The sequence below is a fragment of the Coregonus clupeaformis genome, chromosome 26, assembly GCF_020615455.1.
Source record: "Coregonus clupeaformis isolate EN_2021a chromosome 26, ASM2061545v1, whole genome shotgun sequence".
Lineage (NCBI taxonomy): Eukaryota > Metazoa > Chordata > Actinopteri > Salmoniformes > Salmonidae > Coregonus > Coregonus clupeaformis.
The window spans coordinates 11,477,348-11,488,965 of NC_059217.1; positions in this window are offsets into that span (position 1 = coordinate 11,477,348).

The following is an 11,618-nucleotide window of genomic DNA, read 5'->3' on the forward strand; positions in this document are numbered from 1 at the left end:
CAAATTTCTTGTTAACAAACTATAGTTTTGGCAAGTCGGTTAGGACATCTACTTTGTGCATGACACAAGTAATTTTTCCAACAACTGTTTACAGACAGACTATTTCACTTATAACTCACTGTATCACAATTCCAGTGGGTGAGAAGTTTACATACACTAAGTTGACTGTGCCTTTAAAATTCCAGAAAATGATGTCATGGCTTTAGAAGCTTCTGATAGGCTAATTGACATAATTTCACTCAATTGGAGGTGTACCTGTGGATGTATTTCAAGGCCTATCTTCAAACTCAGTGCCTCTTTGCTTGACATCATGGGAAAATCAAAATAAATCAGCCAAGACCTCAGAAAATAAATTGTAGATCTCCAAAAGTCTGGTTCATCTTTGGGAGCATTTTCCAAACTCCTGAAGGTACCACGTTCATCTGTACAAACAATAGAATGCAAGTGTAAACACCATGGGACCACGCAGCCGTCATACCGCTCAGGAAGGAGACGCGTTCTGTCTCCTAGAGATGAACGCACTTTGGTGCGAAAAGTGCAAATCAATCCCAGAACAACAGCAAAGGACCTTGTGAAGATGCTGGAGGAAACAGGTACAAAATTATCTATATCCACAGTAAAACGAGTCCTATATCGACATAACCTGAAAGGTCGCTCAGCAAGGAAGAAAACAATGCTTCAAAACCGCCATAAAAAAGCCAGTCTACGGTTTGCTACTGCATATTATTATTTTATTTTTATTTTTATTTTTTTATAATAACATTTTGTCAGGAAGCCATGACTTTTATTAAGGCTGTTAAATCCAGATTGGTCATGCTTCTGGAGTAAAAAGGGATTTGAACAAATTGACAAAGCATGAAAATGTTACCCATTAAGGGGATTTGACATCTGTAATGGTTTAAGTGAAGTTTAATTTCAATGGGAAAACTGTTGCTGGTACTGAACCAGAATGGTCCATGGTTTGTATCCCAAATGGCACCCCATTCACTCTATAGGGCACCACTTTAGACCATAGCCGTATAAGAGCCCTAATACAGAAGTAGTGCACCATATAGGGAATAGAGTGTCATTTGGGACACACGTTTCAATTTATATGGTCTTTGTTGAGCTGTTTGTTATATACCTTGTCTTCATTACCTTTACATTTCTATCATGCTGTAGAGCAGCTCTTCATTACCTTTACATTTCTATCATGCTGTAGAGCAGCTCTTCATTACCTTTACATTTCTATCATGCTGTAGAGCAGCTCTTCATTACCTTTACATTTCTATCATGCTGTAGAGCAGCTCTTCATTACCTTTACATTTCTATCATGCTGTAGAGCAGCTGTTCATTACCTTTACATTTCTATCATGCTGTAGAGCAGCTCTTCATTACCTTTACATTTCTATCATGCTGTAGAGCAGCTCTTCATTACCTTTACATTTCTATCATGCTGTAGAGCAGCTGTTCATTACCTTTACATTTCTATCATGCTGTAGAGCAGCTCTTCATTACCTTTACATTTATATCATGCTGTAGAGCAGCTCTTCATTACCTTTACATTTCTATCATGCTGTAGAGCAGCTCTTCATTACCTTTACATTTATATCATGCTGTAGAGCAGCTCTTCATTACCTTTACATTTCTATCATGCTGTAGAGCAGCTCTTCATTACCTTTACATTTATATCATGCTGTAGAGCAGCTCTTCATTACCTTTACATTTCTATCATGCTGTAGAGCAGCTCTTCATTACCTTTACATTTCTATCATGCTGTAGAGCAGCTGTTCATTACCTTTACATTTCTATCATGCTGTAGAGCAGCTCTTCATTACCTTTACATTTCTATCATGCTGTAGAGCAGCTCTTCATTACCTTTACATTTCTATCATGCTGTAGAGCAGCTGTTCATTACCTTTACATTTCTATCATGCTGTAGAGCAGCTCTTCATTACCTTTACATTTATATCATGCTGTAGAGCAGCTCTTCATTACCTTTACATTTCTATCATGCTGTAGAGCAGCTCTTCATTACCTTTACATTTATATCATGCTGTAGAGCAGCTCTTCATTACCTTTACATTTCTATCATGCTGTAGAGCAGCTCTTCATTACCTTTACATTTATATCATGCTGTAGAGCAGCTCTTCATTGCCTTTACATTTCTATCATGCTGTAGAGCAGCTCTTCATTACCTTTACATTTATATCAAGCTGTAGAGCAGCTCTTCATTACCTTTACATTTATATCATGCTGTAGAGCAGCTCTTCATTACCTTTACATTTATATCATGCTGTAGAGCAGCTCTTCATTACCTTTACATTTATATCAAGCTGTAGAGCAGCTCTTCATTACCTTTACATTTATATCATGCTGTAGAGCAGCTCTTCATTACCTTTACATTTATATCATGCTGTAGAGCAGCTCTTCATTACCTTTACATTTATATCAAGCTGTAGAGCAGCTCTTCATTACCTTTACATTTATATCATGCTGTAGAGCAGCTCTTCATTACCTTTACATTTATATCATGCTGTAGAGCAGCTCTTCATTACCTTTACATTTATATCAAGCTGTAGAGCAGCTCTTCATTGCCTTTACATTTATATCATGCTGTAGAGCAGCTCTTCATTACCTTTACATTTCTATCATGCTGTAGAGCAGCTCTTCATTACCTTTACATTTATATCAAGCTGTAGAGCAGCTCTTCATTACCTTTACATTTATATCATGCTGTAGAGCAGCTCTTCATTACCTTTACATTTATATCATGCTGTAGAGCAGCTGTTCATTGCCTTTACATTTATATCATGCTGTGGGGACAAAGATCATACTTTTTGGAGAAATGTCCTCTGGTCTGATGAAACAAAAATAGAACTGTTTGGCCATAATGACCATTGTTATGTTTGGAGGAAAAAGGTGGTTTCTTGCAAGCCGAAGAACACCATCCCAACCGTGAAGCACGGGGGTGGCAGCATCATGCTGTGGGGGTGCTTTGCTGCAGGAGGGACTGGTGCACTTCATAAAATAGGTGGCATCATGAGGAAGGAAAATTATGGGGATATATTGAAGCAATTGGTAGAGCATAGCGCTTGTAACGCCAGGGTAGTGGGTTCGATCCCCGGGACCACCCATACGTAAAAATGTATGCACACATGACTGTAAGTCGCTTTGGATAAAAGCGTCTGCTAAATGGCATATTATTATTATTATTAAGACATCAGTCAGGAAGTTAAAGATTGGTCGCAAATGGGTCTTCCAAATGGACAATGACCCCAAGCATTCTTCCAAAGTTGTGGCAAAATGTTTTAAGGACAACAAAGTCAAGGTATTGGAATGGCCATAACAAAGCCCTGACCTCAATCCTATAGAAATGTTGTGGGCAGAACTGAAAAAGCGTGTGCGAGCAAGGAGGGCTACAAACCTGACTCAGTTACACCAGCTCTGTCAAGAGGAATGGGCCAAAATTCATCCAACTTATTGTGGGAAGCTTGTGGAAGGCTACCTGAAACGTTTGACCCAAGTTAAACAATTTAAAGGCAATGCTACCAAATACTAATTGAGTGTATGTAAACTTCTGACCCACTGGGATTGTGATGAAATAAATAAAAGCTGAAATAAATCATTTTCTCTATTATTATTCTGACATTTCACATTCTGAAAATAAAGTGGTGATCCTATCTGACCTAAAACAGGGAATATTTACCAGGATTAAATGTCAGGAATTGTGAAAAACTATTGTGAGTTTAATGTATTAGGCTATGGTGTATGTAAACTTCCAACTTCAAATGTTGGTAGTTGGGGTAATTGCACTGATGAGAACTTTGCTGATGACTTTTACTCATGCTCTGGCCAGACACTCTTCAGGCAGACCGCCCAGGAGCAGTGCCTCATACTTCTACACATACAGTGGGGAAAAAAAGTATTTAGTCAGCAACCAATTGTGCAAGTTCTCCCACTTAAAAAGATGAGAGAGGCCTGTAATTTTCATCATAGGTACACGTCAACTATGACAGACAAAATGAGGAAAAAAAATCCAGAAAATCACATTGTAGGATTTTTAATGATTTTATTTGCAAATTATGGTGGAAAATAAGTATTTGGTCAATAACAAAAGTTTCTCAATACTTGGTTATATACCCTTTGTTGGCAATGACACAGGTCAAACGTTTTCTGTAAGTCTTCACAAGGTTTTCACACACTGTTGCTGGTATTTTGGCCCATTCCTCCATGCAGATCTCCTCTAGAGCAGTGATGTTTTGGGGCTGTCGCTGGGCAACACAGACTTTCAACTCCCTCCAAAGATTTTCTATGGGGTTGAGATCTGGAGACTGGTTAGGCCACTCCAGGACCTTGAAATGCCTCTTACAAAGCCACTCCTTCGTTGCCCGGGCGGTGTGTTTGGGATCATTGTCATGCTGAAAGACCCAGCCACGTTTCATCTTCAATGCCCTTGCTGATGGAAGGAGGTTTTCCTCAAAATCTCACGATACATGGCCCCATTCATTCTTTCCTTTACACGGATCAGTCGTCCTGGTCCCTTTGCAGAAAAACAGCCCCAAAGCATGATGTTTCCACCCCCATGCTTCACAGTAGGTATGGTGTTCTTTGGATAAAACTCAGCATTCTTTGTCCTCCAAACACGACGAGTTGAGTTTTTACCAAAAAGTTATATTTTGGTTTCATCTGACCATATGACATTCTCCCTATCCTCTTCTGGATCATCCAAATGCACTCTAGCAAACTTCAGACGGGCCTGGACGTGTACTGGCTTAAGCAGGGGGACACGTCTGGCACTGCAGGAATTGAGTCCCTGGCGGCGTAGTGTGTTACTGATGGTAGGCTTTGTTACTTTGGTCCCAGCTCTCTGCAGGTCATTCACTAGGTCCCCCCGTGTGGTTCTGGGATTTTTGCTCACCGTTCTTGTGATCATTTTGACCCCACAGGGTGAGATCTTGCGTGGAGCCCCAGATCGAGGGAGATTATCAGTGGTCTTGTATGTCTTCCATTTCCTAATAATTGCTCCCACAGTTGATTTCTTCAAACCAAGCTGCATACCTATTGCAGATTCAGTCTTCCCAGCCTGGTGCAGGTCTATAATTTTGTTTCTGGTGTCCTTTGACAGCTCTTTGGTCTTGGCCATAGTGGAGTTTGGAGTGTGACTGTTTTAGGTTGTGGACAGGTGTCTTTTATACTGATAACAAGTTCAAACAGGTGCCATTAATACAGGTAATGAGTGGAGGACAGAGGAGCCTCTTAAAGAAGAAGTTACAGGTCTGTGAGAGCCAGAAATCTTGCTTGTTTGTAGGTGACCAAATACTTATTTTCCACCATAATTTGCAAATAAATTCATTAAAAATCCTACAATGTGATTTTTTGGATTTTTATCTCATCTTTTTAAGTGGGAGAACTTGCACAATTGGTGGCTGACTAAATACTTTTTTTCCCCACTGTAGGTCTTACTGGCTTCAAATTCAGGGGCTGTAATGACAGCCATTTAAAAATGTGTTAATCATGTGTACATTTATTTTCAAACATTCTGTCTTGTACTTATAATAAGTACAAATTCCTAATGTAGCATAACTTACCAAAGTTAACATGTTGACTGGCTATACGATGGAAAGAAAAAGAAAGACATTGTTCAGTTTGCATTGACTACATACTATTTCAAATGAATCAGAATGGCAAAATTACATTTCTTTCAAAATTATATGATCTAAAAAGCAATGTACTCACCCACAAGGGCTAGAGTCAGTGCTACGACAACCATTCTCATGGCCAGTGGGATGACAGGAACAACAGTCCGAGACAGCCTTTAAAAAAAATATGTTTGCTTACCATGCCTGTTTCATAAGTATATCATTAACAAAAATGGACAGCATGGCCAAGTTGATTTGTTATTTGGCTCGGATTGTAGAAATTAGATGAGATGTCAATCTGCCTTTCAGATGTCACCCTGCCTTTCGTGTTGAAAAGATCAATGTCCAACCTACATAAAAGGTGTCATTCACCTTTCCATTTACATGTTCATTTTATCTTAATAAATTGTTGACAATAACTATTTTTATGTCCTCACTTATTTTATTTTAATTGTTAGTTACAAAACTAACATAGGAGACGTTTTCAGCATATTTGCATGAATCTAAAATAATTATAATTCTGTCATTGTCAGATTGCTTACTCTTAACAGCATAACCCACATCTAAATGTATCACAGTATAATTGAATATTCTTTATTCCTAATGATATTATGTCATGAACAATTCTCAAGCATAACTACAGTGCCTTCAGAAAGTATTCACACCCCTTGAGTTTTTCTGTGTTACAGCCTGAATGTAAAATTGATTAAATTGTGATTTTTTTTGTCATTGGCCTACACACAATACCCCATAATGTCAAAGTGGAATTATTATTTTTTTGAAATGTATACAAATTAATTAAAAAAGAAAAGCTGAAATGTCATGAGTCAATAAGTATTCAACCCATTTGTTATGGCAAGCCTAAATATCTTCAGGAGTAAAAATGTGCTTAACAAGTTGCATGGACTCACTAATTTGTGTGTTTAACATATTTTTTTGAATGACTACCTCATCTCTGTACCCCACACATACAATTATCTTTAAGGTCCCTCAGTTGAGCAGTGAATTTCAAACACAGATTCAACCACAAAGACTATGAAGTATTTTTCATTGCCTCGCAAAGAAGGGCACCTATTGGTAGATGGGTAAAACAAAACAAAAAAGCAGAGATTGAATATGATTTTGAGCATTGTGAAGTTATTAATTACACTTTGGATGGTGTATCAATATACTGTCTCCTCTTGTGTGAATAAACAGGGTGTCTCAACCTGTCACTAATATGTCACTTTGCTCTGACCTGACCAACATTCAAACACATTTTTGTCAACTTGTCCTTGTAATTTAAATGGTTCCAAGGATTTCAATGGTCAAATTGGCTGCTCATTCTTGTAAAGGTCACATGAGGGACCAGTGTGGTTTCTTCTGTATTTTAATTGAGAATGTACAATTCCAAAGAAGTATATTATGTAAATTAGTTTGGTTCACAATCACATGAATGGACTTCATCCAAAGTGGATAATATCAAGCAAAATTACAAGAAACTCTAAAATAGCAATAATAGTTTGTATTAATAGTGAATACTCTTTGTATTGTAATAATAGTCTAAAGTAGGATACTTTGTAAGTATACTTTGTATAGGGATACATCATATATCAATATTATGAACATGTTATTTATAAAAAATATTTTTTTTGGCAAAATAAATCACACATGGTAGGGATATTTCAAGATAAATAAATAGTCCAAATATAGCTTTTAAGCAAAAAACTTTAATGGAAATCCAGAAACACGTACCAGATACAACTGAACCAAACTTTGTTTAAGATGAGACGTTAACCACTCTAGCAGTGCATTGGTCAGCTGGGCAGAAACCCTCACAGATCACAGATTCCACCAAGTCCGGCATTTTCCCAGGGAAATGTATATGCTGTTCTCTTCTGACTGGACTCCCTGCAAAAGACAACCAAAACCATTTTGACTGAACAAGCGGCCCATACTATTGTCTCCAGTAGGGGGAGGCATAACCTTAACTTAAGCTACAGGTGTGAGAGACTGCCATGAGTTACAGAAATTCAAGGGAAGCTTCATAGGTTTTCATTTCAATTCAATGCTAAGAGTTGTCCTTGAAGAAGTAGCAACTACAATAAAATAGATGCCCTTCTCCAATGGAAGTCCAACTGAAGATAGAACAATCACCCTAGGCAGGGGGGGCGTGGAACTCAGTCGGGATTTAAACTTACTCTTGAAAGTTGTAATAGTAGAACGCAAAACGTGCAATTTCGACATTTGGTAGTGCATCATCAGTTTTCATATTTACATTTACATTTCAGTCATTTAGCAGACGCTCTTATCCAGAGCGACTTACAGTTAGTGAGTGCATACATTATTTTTTTCATACTGGCCCCCCATGGGAATCGAACCCACAACCATAGCCGAACCCACAACCCTGGCATTGCAAACGCCATCCCTGCCAGCCAAACCCTCCCCTACCTTGGACGACGCTGGGCCAATTGTGCGCCGCCCCATGTCTAATAAAAAAGTCATTGCAGACCTTAGAGCTCTTTATAACTTGTCAGAAATGTCCAGATCAACTAGCCCATGTTAGCTAACGTTTTTTGTTTTGTTGTAATGTTTGAGTCACTCAGATATCACGTGAACACACATAAGACATGGCAAAATGTGTAAAATTACAGGAAATTAGCTTTATAAATGGCAGGAAATGTATTCACCCCATGGCAAAATGTATAGAATTGCAGGAAATAAGCTTTAAACCTGCAAAATGTTCTCTCTGCCAACAAGAGAGGTGTGAACAGTTTGTGTCATGGACAGTGCTTGTGCCCATAGAAATAGACGTGGCGCGCAAGGTGGGCGTGGGATGTGCCCCAATGATGAAAGGGGGGCATGAGTGAAAAGGTACAGCTTTAGACCACTGAGCTGTTGCTCCAGCCTGCAGCGATGCTAAGGTCTTTCAGATAATGCTCTGTCTGGACACTGGCTCCTTAACAATCTATGCAAAGATGACAACTCTGTACTTGCTCAAATGCGTAAAAGTGTCAACGTAATGTTCAGTTATTTAACTAAATGTTGCCACAACACATATACCTACCATACTGAGAATGAGAAATCAGATGTAGTGGTCTCTTACCAACTTTAAAACCTTTAGAATATTACTTGAGGATAATGTGATATTCTTCATCATTTCTACTTAACATCGCATCGTTACTGAAATCCTTATTTGATGGCAACTATTTGGTCTATGTCTCTCTCCTGCTGGAGGACATAGCAGCTAGTGTGATATGTCCCTGAAATGTCTGTCTACAAAGCAAAAGGAGAGAAACAGAATGAAAGGGCATAGTCATGTGAATTCATAATCATTGTTGTTTCTAACAAGCATTTCAGCTGGACTGAAAAATTAAGGCATTAAGGTTAAACTCTGACCCCCTGCAGCTGGTAATGCTGTGGGTGGTTTTCATTGTCACCTGGAGCAAGGCCAATGTTAGCCAGTGTGTGTCAGACATCCCAGAGGGTAGGAACAATCAGCCCACTCGCCCGGGCTAAAACCAAAATTTGACTGCTAGACAAAACTAAGGCCTCTGTGCTCTGAGAAGCTTTGCCACAGGAACAAAAGGATATTCTGTCCAGACTCCATTTTGCTCTTAGATATTTGGACTCACCAGCTGAAACCAAGGGTTATATTAAACTTTTTTCATTTTAGACAAAACATGTTCAAAATAATGTGATATGTTCTAATGTGAGTGGAGGACGATGATGCTTTGGCTGACCTTCAGTACATGGGCTCTGGGGGATACCAAAGGGGTTTCTACACCTAAGGTTAATATTCACTCCAGCTCTAATGGGTCCACCAGATAGTAGCATAGGCCTACAATCGTACTTACATGACATTTTAGACTAAGCTAAATGTGGAATTGTTTTAAGATGGACATATCAAGGATCATTTAGATAATTGATTTGGAATTTTAGGACCCCTTTAGATATAAATAATAATAATATACAGTACCAGTCAAAAGTTTGGACACACCTACTCATTCAAGGATTTTTCTTTATTTTTACTATTTTCTACATTGTAGAATATATTGTGTTATTTAATAGTTTTGATGACTTCACTATTATTCTACAATGTAGAAAATAGTAAAAATAAAGAAAAACCCTTGAATGAGTAGGTGTTCTAAAGCCTTTGACTGGTGGTGTATATATGTATAAATTATTTGATTAAACATTGAATTTGGCCTTACTGCTATTAGCCCATAGAAACACATCGGATAACAGATTCATACATGGAATAAGAGATGATCAAAAATAAGTTTGTTTTGAAGTGTCTGCCCTATATCTGAGAGACATATACAGTGAGGGAAAAAAGTATTTGATCCCCTGCTGATTTTGTACGTTTGCACACTGACAACAAAATGATCAGTCTATAATTTTAATGGTAGGTTTATTTGAACAGTGAGAGACAGAATAACAACAACAAAAATCCAGAAAAACGCATGTCAAAAATGTTATAAATTGATTTGCATTTTAATGAGGGAAATAAGTATTTGACCCCCTCTCAATTAGAAAGATTTCTGGCTCCCAGGTGTCTTTTATACAGATAACGAGCTGAGATTAGGAGCACACTCTTAAAGGGAGTGCTCCTAATCTCAGTTTGTTACCTGTATAAAAGACACCTGTCCACAGAAGCAATCAATCAATCAGATTCCAAACTCTCCACCATGGCCAAGACCAAAGAGCTCTCCAAGGATGTCAGGGACAATATTGTAGACCTACACAAGGCTGGAATGGGCTACAAGGCCATCACCAAGCAGCTTGGTGAGAAGGTGACAACAGTTGGTGCGATTATTAGCAAATGGAAGAAACACAAAATAACTGTCAATCTCCCTCGGCCTGGGGCTCCATGCAAGATCTCACCTCGTGGAGTTGCAATGATCATGAGAACGGTGAGGAATCAGCCCAGAACTACACAGAAGGATCTTGTCAATGATCTCAAGGCAGCTGGGACCATAGTCACCAAGAAAACAATTGGTAACACACTACGCCGTGAAGGACTGAAATCCTGCAGCGCCCGCAAGGTCCCCCTGCTCAAGAAAGCACATATACAGGCCCATCTGAAGTTTGCCAATGAACATCTGAATGATTCAGAGGAGAACTGGGTGAAAGTATTGTGGTCAGATGAGACCAAAATCGAGCTCTTTGGCATTACTCAACTCGCCGTGTTTGGAGGAGGAGGAATGCTGCCTATGACCCCAAGAACACCATCCCCACCGTCAAACATGGAGGTGGAAACATTATGCTTTGGGGGTGTTTTTCTGCTAAGGGGACATGACAACTTCACCGCATCAAAGGGACGATGGATGGGGCCTTGTACCGTCAAATCTTGGGTGAGAACCTCCTTCCCTTAGCCAATTGTTTACAGACAGATTATTTCACTTATAATTCACTGTATCACAATTCCAGTGGGTCAGAAGTGTACATACACTAAGTTGACTGTGCCTTTAAACAGCTTGGAAAATTCCAGAAAATGATGTCATGGCTTTAGAAGCTTCTGATAGGCTAATTGACATCGTTTGAGTTAATTGAAGGTGTGCCTGTGGATGTATTTCAAGGCCTACCTTCAAACTCAGTACCTCTTTGCTTGACATCATGGGAAAATCAAAAGAAATCAGCCAAGACCTCAGAAAAAAATGGTAGACCTCCACAAGTCTGGTTCATCCTTGGGAGCAATTTCCAAACGCCTGAAGGTACCACGTTCATCTGTATAAACAATAGTACGCAAGTATAAACACCATGGGACCACGCAGCCGTCATACCGCTCAGAAAGGAGACGCGTTCTGTCTCCTAGAGATGAACGTACTTTGCTGTGAAAAGGCAAATCAATCCCAGAACAACAGCAAAGGACCTTGTGAAGATGCTGGAGGAAACAGGTACAAAAGTATCTATATCCAAAGTAAAACGAGTCCTATATCGACATAACCTGAAAGGCCGCTCAGCAAGGAAGAAGCCACTGCTCCAAAACCGCCATAAAAAAGGCAGACAAAGATC